Source organism: Vanessa tameamea, chromosome 10, assembly GCF_037043105.1.
Source record: "Vanessa tameamea isolate UH-Manoa-2023 chromosome 10, ilVanTame1 primary haplotype, whole genome shotgun sequence".
In the NCBI taxonomy this organism is placed as follows: domain Eukaryota; kingdom Metazoa; phylum Arthropoda; class Insecta; order Lepidoptera; family Nymphalidae; genus Vanessa; species Vanessa tameamea.
This window is the reverse complement of record NC_087318.1, coordinates 8,941,058-8,956,875: the sequence shown is the minus strand read 5'-3', so window position 1 is coordinate 8,956,875 and position 15,818 is coordinate 8,941,058. Positions and strand designations below refer to the sequence as shown.

Below are 15,818 nucleotides of genomic sequence, written 5' to 3'. Positions count from 1 at the left end.
TATAATACCGGTCCATTAATAATAAAGAAGGATAGATATATAGTTATTCAAAATTGGATGGCTGAAAAATAGAAAATTACGAGTTACCAACATCGGTAATAAGTACCCGGTAAACAGGAGAATCAATAAAATTAAGATGCAACGAAAGCAGAAAATATTAGGTTAATAAATATTAGGTTAGATTCATATATCGCCTAAATAATTCAAGAAAAAACAAAGTAACGTGGTTCAAAGGCGGATTTCATATCGTAGGCGTTTTTCCTTGTAAATCATAGACTTCGATCGTATTGTTTTAACTTCTCAATTCAATTCAAGAGGTCATGTAAGGTTTTTTTTAAGTATTTTCAAAAAATCGCTAATGCTTCTATTTTCTCCTCTATTTAGTACTAGGCGTGAGGATGACTATATAGCAGAAGGTATTAGGTAGGTTATGTAAGTATCGAATTTGTCACTTTCTGATTTCTAGGCGGCTTATGTACTAATAAGCTTTTTATACTATATTTGTTTTTTTTTTATTATATAATAAAGGGAAAAAATAAAAAAATATATATAACATAACACCACCATTCACCTTCTCTAAAATATATATAAATTACATTCATTAATCTTTACATAGTATAAAACAGTCGCTTTCTCTGTCCCTATCTCCCTTTGTACGCTTAAATCTTTAAAACTACGCAACGGATTTTGATACGGTTTTTTTTTAATAGATAGAGTGATTCAAGAGGAAGGTTTTTGTATATAATACATAGACAATATAGTTAAGTAACACTGATAATTTTAAAAGTTTCTAATGATCACATTATCGTAAATTTATAATTTTTTTGCGCTTACATTGTAAACTCTGGCTGAACCCTACTAGATAGATCAAAATAATGTAGTACAGAATTGTACATCTCAAAAATGTCTATAAAAAAGTCTGCGATGGTATGTGTTTATCTGTAAGTGATAACCCACAATAACATTTTTTTGTTATTTATTTTTTACCACAAATATTGGCTAATTTTTGAAGCGATTTTAATCTATACAGCATTAATCCTTATCCAATGAAATACCTTAAATACATTATTGATTTAATATTGATCTATATGGCCCTTTACAGCATATGATTTAAATGAATATTTTCGAAGATATTACAGATTTAAAAATTGCAGAACGTAGCGTTTGCGGTGGTACCGGCCAGCCGGGGCGGCGGGAGCGCGCTATAGGCGCGTCGGAGGCCGCGGTTCTCCCTGTAGCTGGTAGCACTTTGAATTTAGCAGCGATTGGACGCGGTTATTATCGGAGCTCTCTAGCGATTGAAATAACAATCCATACTTCGATACTAATATTATAAATGCGAAAGTAACTTTGTCTATCTGTCTGTCTGTCTCGCTTTCACGCCAAAACTACTGGACCGATTTAAATGAAATTTGGTACACAAATAGTCTAGAGCCTGAGAAAGGACATAGGCAACTTTTTATTTGGAAAAAAGTGCTGTAAATGGTTGTAAAGGGTTGAAAAATGAAAGGTTGTAAGTTGTTGAAAGTATTGTGATGTTTAGAATTTTTAGAACTAGAAGCATAAAACTTATATTTTAGGCTGTACACTTATAAAATAACATATCATGACACCCACTCGGGAGGGAATTTTGGATATTCTACCCCTAAATGGGTAAAATAGGGGTTGAACGTTCGTATGAATTTTTTTAAGTTAGAAACATGAAACTTTATTTTTGGGATACTGATTAAAAAGGAGTAGATACTTATTTAAGTGTTTCTGCATATTCTACCCCTACGGGGGTGATATAAGGGTTGAAAGTTTGTATACAAGTCCGTCATTTTTAAGATAGAAACATGAAACATTATTTTTGGGATACTGATCAAAAATGAGTAGATACGTATTTAAGCGTTTCTTGATATTCTACCTCTGAGGGGGTGAAATAAGGGATGAAAGTTTTTATGGAAGTCCGTCATATTTTAAATTAAAAACAAAAAGCTGTTTTTGGTATACTGATTAAAAATGAGTAGATACGTATTTAAGCGTTTCTGGATATTTTACGCCTAAAAGGAGAAATAGGGTGAACATTCCGTATACAGGTTAGTCTGGAAGTCTGTAATTTTTGAAGTTAGAAGGTCGAAATTTTATTTTTGGGCTACCGATTAAATATGAGTTGATTCGCATTTAAGCGTTTCTGGATATTCTACCCTAAGGGCTGAAATACACACCCATGTGGTATACAAAGAGGTATTACATTAACGTAACATTTTAAGTTAATTTGTAAATATATTCATATTCTACGCGGGCAAAGCCGCGGGTAACAGCTATGTATGTTTGTTATTTAGATTATGTAAAAGTTAAGGACGATGTACTGTCCTACCCTTTGATGGCAAATAATTATGGTCCAACTATTTTTGAAATTTCTAATTCCACATGCGGTTAAACTTGACGTCGCTCTTAGTAAAAGTGAACGTAGAAAGTTATTCAACTGTGAACTACCAGTAACCACACTTCTTAGTATTTTAATAAAAAACTATAACATTTATATAGCGACAATATCTGTAACTGTCTGTCTGTCAGATATACAGAAGTCTTTAGTAAGTTTTCAATCTCTTAGGTTAAAAAGTTTTGATTCAACTCATATGATAGGAGATGAGTATATTTACCTATATAGTTTTTTCGATAGATTATAACACATATTATTTACTTAGTGTTAGGCTTTGTGTATGCCCGTCTGGGTAGGTACCACCCACTCATCATATATTCGACCACCAAATAGCCATAGCCCCAATGTCTATGGCAGCGGTGACTACATAGCATCAGGTGGTCCATTCCCTAGATCACCTACATGAATTACATATAAAAATAATGTTATTTTAAAGTAAACACAATCGGTACAGTATATCCGCCACAAGAAAAATAAAGTATTATGTATTTATTTGTATATTATGTATATTAACATTATTACAAATATATATATTTGAATTTTATAGAATATTGTAAGTGTCAGTAATGTTAAGTAAATTTTATGTATAGTTTTTTCCTCCTTTATGCCTAGTAGTATTGCGGTTTCATCCCATACCTAATAATTCCACCGATGTGTCAGTAACATACAGTCTAAATAATTACTATTACTAGAGTTCCAAACAAACCTTAACTGTGCCAAATTTCATACTCCTACGTCCGCGTAATTTTCGTATAAAGGGGTACTAAATTATTGCTTATATGTAATCATAATATTTTTTACAGTTTATGTATAGCGTCGAAATGTTTAAAATTCTAACAATAAATTTGTCAAAACTAAGTCGTAATAAAAAATAAAAACAATATAAGAACTCTTTTTATACTTGTTTTCCTTTTTATTAATATCCAATAAATACCTTCTCAGAATGTATATATATAAAACAAAATCAATCTTTATCGAATATCAAATTTTCTCTTTTCATTCATACATTCCGGTACATCGTTCGAAATATAACGTTTTCACAGCAACTCGTCCTCGTCAGGGTCGGCCGAATTGCAGATATTGGAAATAGCGAAGAATAGGATTTCATACCTACTTTTTCTACAATTTTTTTCAATTCAACGGGTATATGCTTCTAGCATTCTTGATAAAATTTTACACGGTCGATTTATTTCTAATGTGTATATAATTAATTATATTTGTAAATAAGTATTTTATTAATGTATTCCGATTCCCTCTTCATTGATGAAAAATAATATGCTTGGATTTAATAATTAGTTAAGTCAGTGTTAATTCAATTGTTAAGGGCATATGTATAGGTAGGCGGACGGCAAATACAAACAAACATTTTGGCAACTAAGATGTTATATTGTAGTCACACTGGCTCTCTCACCTTCAAACCGGTATACAACAATACAAAGAGGTTTTGTTGTTTGGCGACAATCCTGCAAAAAGCCCTAAAGTACGTTTTTAAATAATTAACAATTCTTATAAAATATTTTATTTCTTACAAATTATTTTGTGATTATGTGTTTCATAGACTAAATGAAAAAAATTGTGGTAGCAATTTGTATTTATGCTCTCATTCGCTAATTAACAAATATCCAGCCAACAAACAGATTTTTTTTGTTTTGTGTCTTAAACAATGTGTAGATATGTAGAATTACGTGCACAAGGGACCTTAGACCTACGCACGCATAACCATTATAAAAGGCTTTGTAAAGTGCCTTACAGCTGAACATTTTCTGAGCCTTCCTATTAATTCGAGAATAATCCATCGTTTATTGATTCATATAATTTACATTTAATTCGGATTTTCACTATATAAATAAACAATATTAAGGTAGACGAAGAGTATTAATGCAGTCGACAGCGGAGGCCACGTGGAGCCAACTCACCACGTGACCACGACGGGCACAACGCTGTCTTCTCAACGAAATAGTAAAATGTGACCGCGCTTACTACGTTGAGTAAAATGTATATCTTTTTATAACATCACGTTGCCGTGCGTATCCTTTAGAGTATCCTTATGCTACATTCCAACCTGGGATATTCACATCGCCAGGCAGCCTCACATCGGGGGCTAATTTTATTTATCATTTAAACATTTTAATATTTCAATCCACAAATTTTAAATTTTATTTGTAAATCGTAATTTATCGATGTTCTATATTAAGAATACAAAGGAATAGGAGGAACATATTTAAATTTCAAATGTCTATATTAAAAATCAATTGCAAAATTCTACCTTCACAGATATCGTTCAACGAGAGTTATAAATGTGCGACATTCCTTAAACATGTCTATGTAATGTTACCAATTTTGTAACATCATGGTTTAATCTCCAAGCCTTTGCTCAACAGTGAATTATTTAGGGAGTGTTACTTTATACCCAAATATATGTTTATCATTAATTAATTAATTAATCTTTAATATGTTTATTAGATAATAATTTACATTAAGAACTTAGTGTGAATACTGATCAAAATAAATAATTGTTGCTGTATAAATCATGATAGATTTTTTTTAAAATTCTTGATTGATTTCTTAGAATATTCGTCATTTCTGAGATTAGACATAGTAACATAAAAATTGTACGCCCAACAGGCTGAAATTAGGGATAAAATATTCTATGGAAGTTCTTCATATTTATAAGTTAGGAATTTAATAATCGGAGTTTTTGTCGATGAGATATCAGATCGTTTACGGCTAGTGATAAATTAAAATACGAAAAAGTAATATGCTTCTGTGTAAAAACGCTGTTATTCGGCGAGTGTTCAGACTCGTGGCAATTTTGTAATTAATAAAATGCATCAGAAGTGTTGTTAGTAGGATGTCAAATTTAAGCGTTTAACAAAAAACAAAAGACAAGAGCATAGTACCTTTTCGTTTTAATAAAATTGCTTTCCAAATGCTTGATAGCAAAATCTACCAAACCAGGAATAGTAAACAGTAATTAAATAAACGAGGATCTTTATTCATATACCATGCTAAAACTAGATAGCGGTATTATTGAAAATTCAACAGATGACAGTAGTACTTACGTAGGATTAGAACATTGGAATTACAAATTACACGCTGTTGTACTTTAGAGCTAAAATGTTAACCAACATTCCTGGAACGGTTGGATTATATGAAAATGCAATTAAAGCTCAGCAACCAACGTGCTTGGATGCTATGTGACAAGATAAGCATTATGCAAATTTGGTTAGCAGTTACAAATTTTCACATAACCACATGACCAAATATGTCTCTAACGTATTAATTCCCTAGCCTTTGTCCATCTCGACTCATTGTTATTTATGCGAAATCGTAACTTCAGGAGTCCGATTCTAATTCTGATTCGAATTCACTATCACATCCGAACTCACTTCGACAGTCGCTTGAATTGAAAAATTTTTGTTACAATATTATATCACATCATGTGAAGTGAGAATTGTAATGAGAGACGTCAGTGCCACATCGTTCTCAAAAAAACTTCTTTTTTTTCCAATATAATTTCTGAATAAAAAAAAATCCTAAAAATTAATTGATTTAAAAATCTGATGACGTCATAATTTATTGAAAATAACTTATACGTATAATATGCATTAAAAAATGCGTTAAAATTAGTCTTATCTTACTAATATTATAAATGCAAAAGTTTGGATGGATGGATGGATGTTCATACTCAATCACGCTAGAACGGCTGATCGGATCTGAATGAATAAATACTTTTTATCCCTAACACCTGCATATCCCTCCCCTCAAACGCGGGCGTAAACTAGTAGTGAAAAACTGATGCAATAAGAAGTTATTTTAAATATTCGTGATTCAGTAGAGCATGTAAAAGTTCAACAAAGTATAATATATATAACCTACTCCAAAGGCATCCTGCAAATACAAAAAATATTGTGTTCATACCAATGATAGTTAGAGTGATTACTTTATTATTTTGGTTGATCTACATACATACTTTTACTTTAGCGTTATATTGTGTCTTTTTATAGTTAAAAATTTACTTTATTTTTTCAAAATGATTTATAATTGTTTTTATAATGGTTAACGTTTTTGTTTTGAATACAATAATCGGGTGCATTTATTTTAAAGAAGTCGAATTTTTTGGTTTATCACGCGATCACGATCGACGGATCCTAAATCACTGCTTGCATGGCATCAAGGTGTGATTTACTGAAAAAATATAAAATAAGGGAACAATAACAAATACCTGGAATAAATATCTGGAACTCGGGACAGAGTGGCTATAAAGGCTAGCAGAATCAGTAAAAAAAATATTATTTTTGTTTTATTTTTGTTCCATAAAGTTTTAGATTCAAATGTGCTGTACACATATTATTGACAACCCTATTCCTATTAAAGTTATTTGCACCAATAAAGAAATTGATTGTGTATATCGAAACTAATGCTTTGTTTTGTTTTACCTTTTCTGTTATAAATAACAGGTAACCTAAATGTATCCAGTGAAATTCAAAATGGAGTATATAGAATACTCCATTTTGCATTTATACCAATACGTACCAATACTTGATGGTAGGCGTAAGGCCTCACGTAGCTCATTTGACAGACCGCACGCCTGTTATAAAAACGAAAACAACTGTTTGACTTTATATTACTTAAATACAAATGATTAAAGCTTAAGTATATTCAACATAAAATACAATTTATTCGACCAAGCTTTTATGAGGAACGCTTATGAATTGGAATTTCACAGGATAACTTTAACTTACTCGCTAAATGTCAAGCTACAAAACCTGTTTAGAATGTAGATTCCAACCAGAAGAACCAGCGAGAATTTCCTATTAGTTACTCCTTTCCATCAATTAAAATTAAAGTTAACAAATGCTTTTTTTATATGTATATAATGTTGTTATTTAACAAAATATTATTAAAATTTATTAATTAGCAAAATTAAAAATACCATTTACATATTTTATGCAATAATTTTATGTGAGCCAGCGAAAAACATTGATCTCATATAAGATGATAATTTAGAACTAATGCAGGCCTACTTATGTAGTCGGTTCAAAAATAGCTTATGTGACACAGCCCACTGGCTGTTTATATGTCAACGCAAACATAGATGCTCTCATGGCCTGATGACTCAATTAAAACTAAAAGAACGAAACGATGACGATATGAATTTAGTCACAGAAAGACCTTGTTGTCTTCCTTGTTAGGAAGGCTCATAATTTCGAACTCTTTGATGAATTTCGAACTCTGAATTGCAACTAAATTAAAACATAAATAATAAGTATTACTTTGAAACCCATTTTTAATAAGGGTAACGATATTCGCACCGTCTGTAGCCGTATAAGCTAAACACGGGATCAAATATTTTAATAAAGCACAAATACTTTAAGTTAAAACTACACAAAAACTTATTTCTTCTTAAACACTTAAAGTAACATATTGTAAATATCCCACGGCTGGGCTAAAGCCATCTATTTGTGAGAAGAACGTTTTAAGTTATCCCACGACACTGCTCCAACGCATGTTGATGAATACACGTATGACAGATTATCATTCGACATTCATGTATCATGTTTCCTTGCGATGTTTTCCTTAAACGCCGTGCACGAGATCTATATATGTAATCTTTATTTTTCTTTATGCGTCAATCATGCGAAAACTACTGTACATATCGGTATGAAACTATGACCAATCGACGCGGAATCATCCATAGATTATAAGCTATTATTTTTTTTTAATTCCGTTGATCCTTCCCTATTTTTCATCGAATGAACAGCAAAGCGGGCAGGTAGCAGCAAGTAAATTATAAACACAAATCAAGTACTTACGTAAAAATGTTATGACGTTTCTATTCAACCCAAAACCTCCAGTTTTAACTCATGTGTTTTAGCCACTGGACCATCTCGACGATAAACACGTAAACATTTGATTTATTTCAAACAGTAACTTTCTATAAAAGTTTAAGTCTAAAAATAATATTTCCAAGTAAAAGCGAATATGCTGCCATCGTTTCTGCGAAAGAATAAAAAAGGATAAATGACTTTCGCGTTATATTGCCTACACAAACTAAGTTCGTTTTCTTCTTCCCTAAGCGATTTTTCATGCGCTATACCGCGTTAATGTGTACAAACGCTCTCGGCTTCGGCGGCATGCTATGTTCTTTCGCAGAAAATAAATTATGCCCACAGTTGCTGCCGAGCGGATGGTCGTTACAGAATTCGTCTTTAGATAATTCCGTTATATTCGCATTTAGTTTTTAACTTGACTATAAACAGCTTCAATATTATAGATATAAGAAAAATGAGAAATGGTATCTAGGAAAGGAAAACTTGTACGTATAAAAATGAAAATGCTCAGCCAAAGATTATCGTTCCACACTAACAAAATACGTATAGTACTTCTTGGATGTCCTATATCATAATAGCCAGACCTATTAAAGGCAGTCTATCATCACCATCGTCATCATCATCATAGGCCATATTCGTCCACTACCGGACATAGGCCTCTCCAAATGCACGCAACTGTGGTCTTTCTTCGGCAACGAAAAAGGCAGTCTATATAAATAAAACATAACATAATCAGCCTGTAAATTTCCCACTGCTGGGCTAAGGCTTCCTCTCCCGTTGAGGAGAAGGTATGGAGCATATTCCACCACGCTGCTCCAATGCGGGTTGGTGGAATACAAATGTGGCAGAATTTCGTTGAAATTAGACACATGCAGGTTTCCTCACGATGTTTTCCTTCACCGCCGAGCACGAGATGAATTATAAACACAAATTAAGCACATGAAAATTCAGTGGTGCCTGCCTGGGTTTGAACCCGAAATCATCGGTTAAGATGCACGCGTTCTAACCACTGGGCCATCTCGGCTCTTCAGTCTATATATAGTATAAAAATTAGAAGCATATGGTTTTAAATATAATTGCCAACATTAAGTTCGAGTTTTTACTAATTTCACTCGCAAACGTTCGTTAGATGAAAAAACACTCTCGGTAGAATTACATATTTCGGCCAACGCTTCTTCGACGTATAATAGTGCATAAATGTGTGCACTCTAAATTCGCTCCCTCTTATAATCCAATGGGAAAGAGAGATTTCAGGCACCCGGCCAACGGCTTCACATTCATACTCGGGCACGAGAGTGTAAGTTGTGCATGTTTTCGAATTCCGCATTAATATTGAAGAAGTCTACTTAGATATTTAAATACTAATAATACCGAGGACATATTCTGTATCTGCAATCTTATGAGTACGAGACGAGAAAAGAGTAGTTTTACCAAAGTAAAACTTCTAAAATGACGACTCTAAAGTGCTCATTAGAACATACTTGAATTTAAGATATTTTTTAAATTTTCAAATGCCCTGTCTTAGTTTTTACTTACCCGTGAGTAGAGGTCGCAGCAGACGAATTTTAATTAAATTCCCTATAGAGTTTACTAAGCGAATAATAACATAAGAAACCAATTATTTTAATTGTCGTTTTTATAATGTCGTTATCGTTTAACGTTACAGACGTTTTATATCGTAACAGTTTCTGCAATACATTAATTAGTTTAATCTTCATAATAAAAATGACGTAATGAAATCGGACTGATTTACTTTATGTTCCGTTTCGTACTCGCAGTTCGAGACCGACAATTGTATTATCGTAATAATGAGATACACTGCGTCGAGGTTATCTCACAAAATTTATAATTTTAATTAAAAACCATAACGAAATATTACTATTTAAATGGGAGGATATTTTTAATGCTATATTTAAATAACGTATACTCATACTTAATATGGTAGTGCCAACTGAATTAATGGCTTGCTTATTTGATAAAGTTTCCAAGGCTTTTTATAGCCTTGACTTAATCGTGTGACTTTTATATATATGATAATAAAATTTTTCATAATTCTTCTATTTATACGGAAAGCACGCCGTTTACTCTTCGCCTATCTCTACGATCGTCAGAGAGAGTGCATCTGTGATTGCTCGTACATTTATGTATGTATATGTATCTAATAACACTGCGCAGTTCGCTTATCTTCGTTGAGATTGACCAGCGAGACAGAAATTGGTCAGAAGTATATCATTAGTATGTACGTATTTATATTGATCATACTTTAAATATCTCGATCCTATATTTAACAGAATACATATCTAATTAACAACTGTTAGAACACTTCTATTTAAAGCAATACCACCATTGCACATAATGCTTTATAACCGCCAGAAATTAAAAGATCGTGCTTAACTCAGCTTTATTATCGAATTATATTTTTAACATTTTTAGAGCGAAATCTATCGAAATCATCATGATATAAAGACAATAATAATCCGACTGAATTGTACTTTGTATAAAACATAAGGCAACATAGAATTAAATGCTAAATCAAGTAAATTATTGTACAGTATTGCAATTCGTAAAAAATTGTATACAGAATTTTCTCAACTTGTATCAGTAGGTATATTCGTTAGGGTAATAACCTAGAGTTTTCAAGGTATATGTAGAATAATAATAAGCCCAGCACATTGACGTTGACCCCGCTAAATAATTTGATATGTTTTTTCCGGTTATACACTGTCGGAACAAACAGGTTCCTTAACGAATGACTAAAGACTCTCGTTGAACAAATATATTAATCAGTTGACTAGCGTACGTGGTTGAGATCATACGCACATTCTAATTTCAACAATGAAGACTGTGTCAATTATTTTCATCGTTTTTGCATCCTGTCTTTGCGTGAGCTATTGTAAAGACCTTATTGTGGGAACGAGTTTCAATAACAGACTGATATGGCAAGAAAAAGCGGAATATGTCTCTATCCCGCTAAAAAAGAGGGTCAAGGAAGTCTTCTTTGCTGATCCAGGTCAACAAATAATAAAGGTAATGAGTGATGATTAAGTAAACTATGACCGGACGCTTTTATTTAAGATAAACATTCTAAAACTAATCGAAAATAAATTATATATTTAATCACTATTTTGTTAAATTTACCTTTTTAATAGGTTAAGTTTTTGCCTTATAAAGTTTTTAGTATAGTATAGACTTGTATAAATAAAACTCAAATAACAGCGTCAATGTCATGTGATTGCTAAGTATTCTTAAATAACATGAGATGCAGACTAGTAACCTACTTATAATATGTGCTTGCGAAGCATTTCGCCATTGAATAGTGATTAATATTTATGTGATACTTGAAAAACTGACTATTAAACCACAGCCATAACTACTGAATTTAGTAATTTCAAATTTGGAACATAGGTTTATTTTATAACATAAGAATTTTACAAATATTGAAACTAGCTTAAAGTGCGTAGAAATATCTGTTGGATGTATAAAATTAAAGTATAGAACCGTTCAAGGGACTCTAAGAGTAGAAAAAATAATTTAACAAAATCGGTCACGCCGTTCGGGACGAGCAGAATTACTCAAACACGCACTCCGGAATATAATATATAAAGATGTACTGATTTCTTGTAAAATACAATATGTGTTGTGGCTATATGGGTTAAATTATACCAAGTCGTTGGCCTTAAATTTAATTTACAGATTTAGATCAAGATACTTTTAACCTTGGTTCTTGCAAATCAATGACAAAATATATATAATTATATGAAGCATATAGTGTAAATATATGTTATAATTTATTCCAATTTAACGTGTTACATATTAAGCATTATGTTATATTCATATGACTGAGTTGACCCAGCGGTTAGAAGATATAAATCTTGACTGAGTATTGTGGGTTCAAACCCAGGCAAGCAAAACTAAATGTTCATGTGCTTTTGTGTATATAATTCATATCAGCAGGCTCGTGAATTATATCATGAAGAAATAAGCAGGTTGCATGTTTTAGTTGAAAATTTTCCATATATATATCCAGCCACCCGCACTGAAGATGGTGGAGTAAGCTCTAAACCTTACCCTTAAAAAGAAAGGAGTTCTTAGCCCAGCAGTTAGATTCTTACAGGCTGTTCCTATTCTTGATTCCTATACCATCATAACAATATATTTGTTCTGTGACTTAAATATAAATGAATTGTACTTAACAATATGTCACGAAAACTTACATTTAAGAAATTGTAATTTATTTTTCAGGGAATAATTGCGAGGGATTTGGATCACACGGACGCAAGTGCGACGATCACATCGGGAGGAGTCGGTCAGTCTTACGCCAACATCAGACTGAAGAGCGAGAGAGGGTCTGGTCTAAACTATCAACTTGAAATCTATGTTTAAAACAACTTCATTAAATGAATTTAAGTGCATACCAAAATACTACAATAATTGTAATTCTTATACCATTTTATCATTTCACTTGTTATGATAACTGATTAAATTATAAACAAAATTCTTGCTTTATTTTATGATAAACAACAACAAACCAGCAATGCAATGCGACAAGTAAATTATAGTCTAATCCAACCAAAAGAGAGTTAAATATAAATATATAACTACGACATTGATTTCACGCGATATCATTGGTGAAGATCTAGAATAATAATATATGACATTCATTATGGAATAGCAAAAAAATGCGGTTTTGAATGTCGGTGAAGTTCTTATTGAAACTTTTGTAGTAAAATTAAAGTGGAAATAAGTAGTCAAGTGGAAGAGTGTTGTAATATTTATCATGAACTGTTTGTAATGTATATTATTACTGAGCTAGCACATGATGTAATATGTAAATTTAAGTTTTGTTGATATATGTACATACTCTTTCTTTGATTGAAATAGGCTGTAGTTATATTTATTATGTAACTTTCTAGAGATGTTCCTTGCTTAAAACAATCTTATGTTATTAAACAATATATGTTGGACAAAGTTCTAATTGTTTGTAGCTATTTCGAATACATTGATTGAACGTATGACGGTGGATGTGATGACTCAAGTAGATTTTCTCTCAATGTTTTCGTTCAGTTTGCAGTAGATAATAAACGAAAATGAAGTGAACGGTGAATAAATAAACTTATAACCGCTAAATTCTGACTTTGTAAAGTCCTCCTGGGTATTCATTTCCCGAGCCATGGTATTCGTTTTTATAATAATATTCTGTTATGTTTAAATCATGACACTACTACTACTAGACTAAAAAGCGTGGACTTCGTATTTATTGATTCGTATCCAGGTAGTATATATATACATTTAATTGTACTTGATTGACTCAGTCTACTTTTCAAACCGGTGGTATCTTTACATATGACATTGATACATTTTATCTCGAATATCGATTTGTCGCGAAATCTTTTTTTTAGTATCTATCTGTGTGTTTAAAATATAAACATTCAAGTAATGTTTACACATGTTTATTTATTATCTTAAATCCACAGAAGACGGAAACTCGATTGATATTTATTTTGAAATATCTATTGTTTTTGGAACGGAGTTCCTTTACGCGGCTTACGGCGGAGTGAAATGGCAGGAGGTTTTATATAAAATTATTTAATAACTTTGGTTTATGAATTTTGACATTGTTATTTAATTATTTTCAAACGTTGTTAGTTTATTTTATCGTGTCTTTTATTTAATGCTTAATATATAGCGAAAGCTACTCGTTCCAACCGAGTTTCCCAAAGCAAATTTCGTGTTTTTTTTTCAAAGTAAACATAAACATTTGATTTATTCGTTAGTAATAATCTTTAATACGCAACCGTAAAAAAAGTTTTTAATATTACAACTGAATATTTACGAATGTTTTCTGGAATACTGTCGTAACATCCCCACGGAGATTTACTAACTTTGTTTTATCGGGTAACAGAGGTTACAAGTTTGTGATTGTTCCCTGTATTCGCGGTATGTCTATCACAAATATTAAAATAAAAGTTTGAACATTCAGGAAAATAAATACAGGAAAATTACAATAAATATTTTTACTTCCTTAGAAATAACAATCAGTAAATCATTTTCGCTTTTATATACATATATATATATATAATGTGCAAATAACGCTCTTCTGTAATGCAAAAAGTAATGATAGTTTAAGCAAACGGTTGCCTTGCCGTCGCCAAATAAGAATGCAATAAAAATAAGTAATAGTACTGTAAAAGGATCTATAACATACTAGACGAACTATGTCAACATCAGTTAAAAAGTGTACACACCGCATATTGAGGTAAATAGTGTGAGTGACTGAATTTGCAAATCTAATACTAAGTCCAACGCAATGTAACATCTATCGTGAATCACAGTAAGGTCTATAAGGTAAAGTTTCTCGTGTAAAAATACGTTCTGGTTCATACGTTACGTTATTGAGTTAAATACAATTTGTATTTCTGTGTAATAAAAATCTATTCACACTTAATCAAGGTACTTCTTTAGTACAATGATCTTTGTATTGTTCAACAACATGTACAGCCTGTAAATTTCCCACTACTGGGCTAAGACCTAATCTCCCTTTGAGGAGAAGGTATGGATCATATTCCACCGCGCTCCTCCAATGAGGGTTACCAAGCCGCGATTCATATGTGGCAGAATTTCTTTGAAATTTGACACATACAGTTTTCCTCACGATGTTTTCCTTCACCGCCGAGCACGTGATGATTTTTAAACACAAATTAAGCACACGAAAATTCAGTGATGCTTGCATGGGTTTGAACTCAATTATCGGTTAAGATATACGTAACGTTCTAACCACTGGGCCATCTCGGCTCGCTGTATTGTTCACATCCTTTTTATTTTAAACCTATTTGGGTTTTTTTTACATAGTTAGGCGGGACGGTTGATTGGGCCGCCTGATGGTAAGTAGTTCCTAACGCCTCTTAACTTTAGAACATTAAAAAATATTAAAAATACCTTACATTTTCCTGTAGTTTGTTATCACTACCTTACTCGCCCTCAAACGCATAACAAAAATAGTGGGTGGTGTCTATCCAGGCGGCCTTGCACAAAGCCCACCAATTACTGAATTAAGCATTAATCAAACCAACGCCAAGTAAAGTTTTTTTTTATATTTTAATTTAAGTGATTTTGCTGGATAAAAATCTACAATCCATACAATAAATTTGATAATTTAACCTTTAAATACAAAGCAACTGTTTCATTCCTCGAAATTGTTAGTAAGCAAGATTACCGAGATATAGCAGTGCAAAAACCGTTTACTACATCCTGATCTGGATGAACGGTTTAACTATTTTTCAATAGTTTAATTAAACTATGCGATGTATCCTTAGACACTTCCAGTTTCGCAATTAATTACATTCCGTGTCACATTTTATAAAGAGTAAAAACTTTTTCGTTTTTATTTTCGTTCTTATAATTTCCTGTATTCCCTATATTTAATTTCAAAATAAAACATGCGTGAAATGGAATTATGTAAACGTTACTGAGATTATGCTACATGAAAAAACATTTCCATTCCTCTTACATTGGCTTGATTTCATAATTATTGTTACAAAATTAAACGAAGTCACTGCCCA

The 15,818-nt window shown here is 31.9% G+C and overlaps 1 long non-coding RNA gene across 1 annotated transcript; it reads left to right on the top strand.

Annotated features, from left to right (window-relative positions):
- The first annotated feature begins 10,861 nt into the window (after positions 1–10,861).
- On the top strand, positions 10,862–12,754 carry LOC113391453 (uncharacterized). Its single transcript, XR_010309255.1, has 2 exons — positions 10,862–11,286; positions 12,502–12,754. It is a non-coding gene; the product is annotated as an uncharacterized LOC113391453 (long non-coding RNA).
- The last annotated feature ends 3,064 nt before the right edge of the window (positions 12,755–15,818 follow it).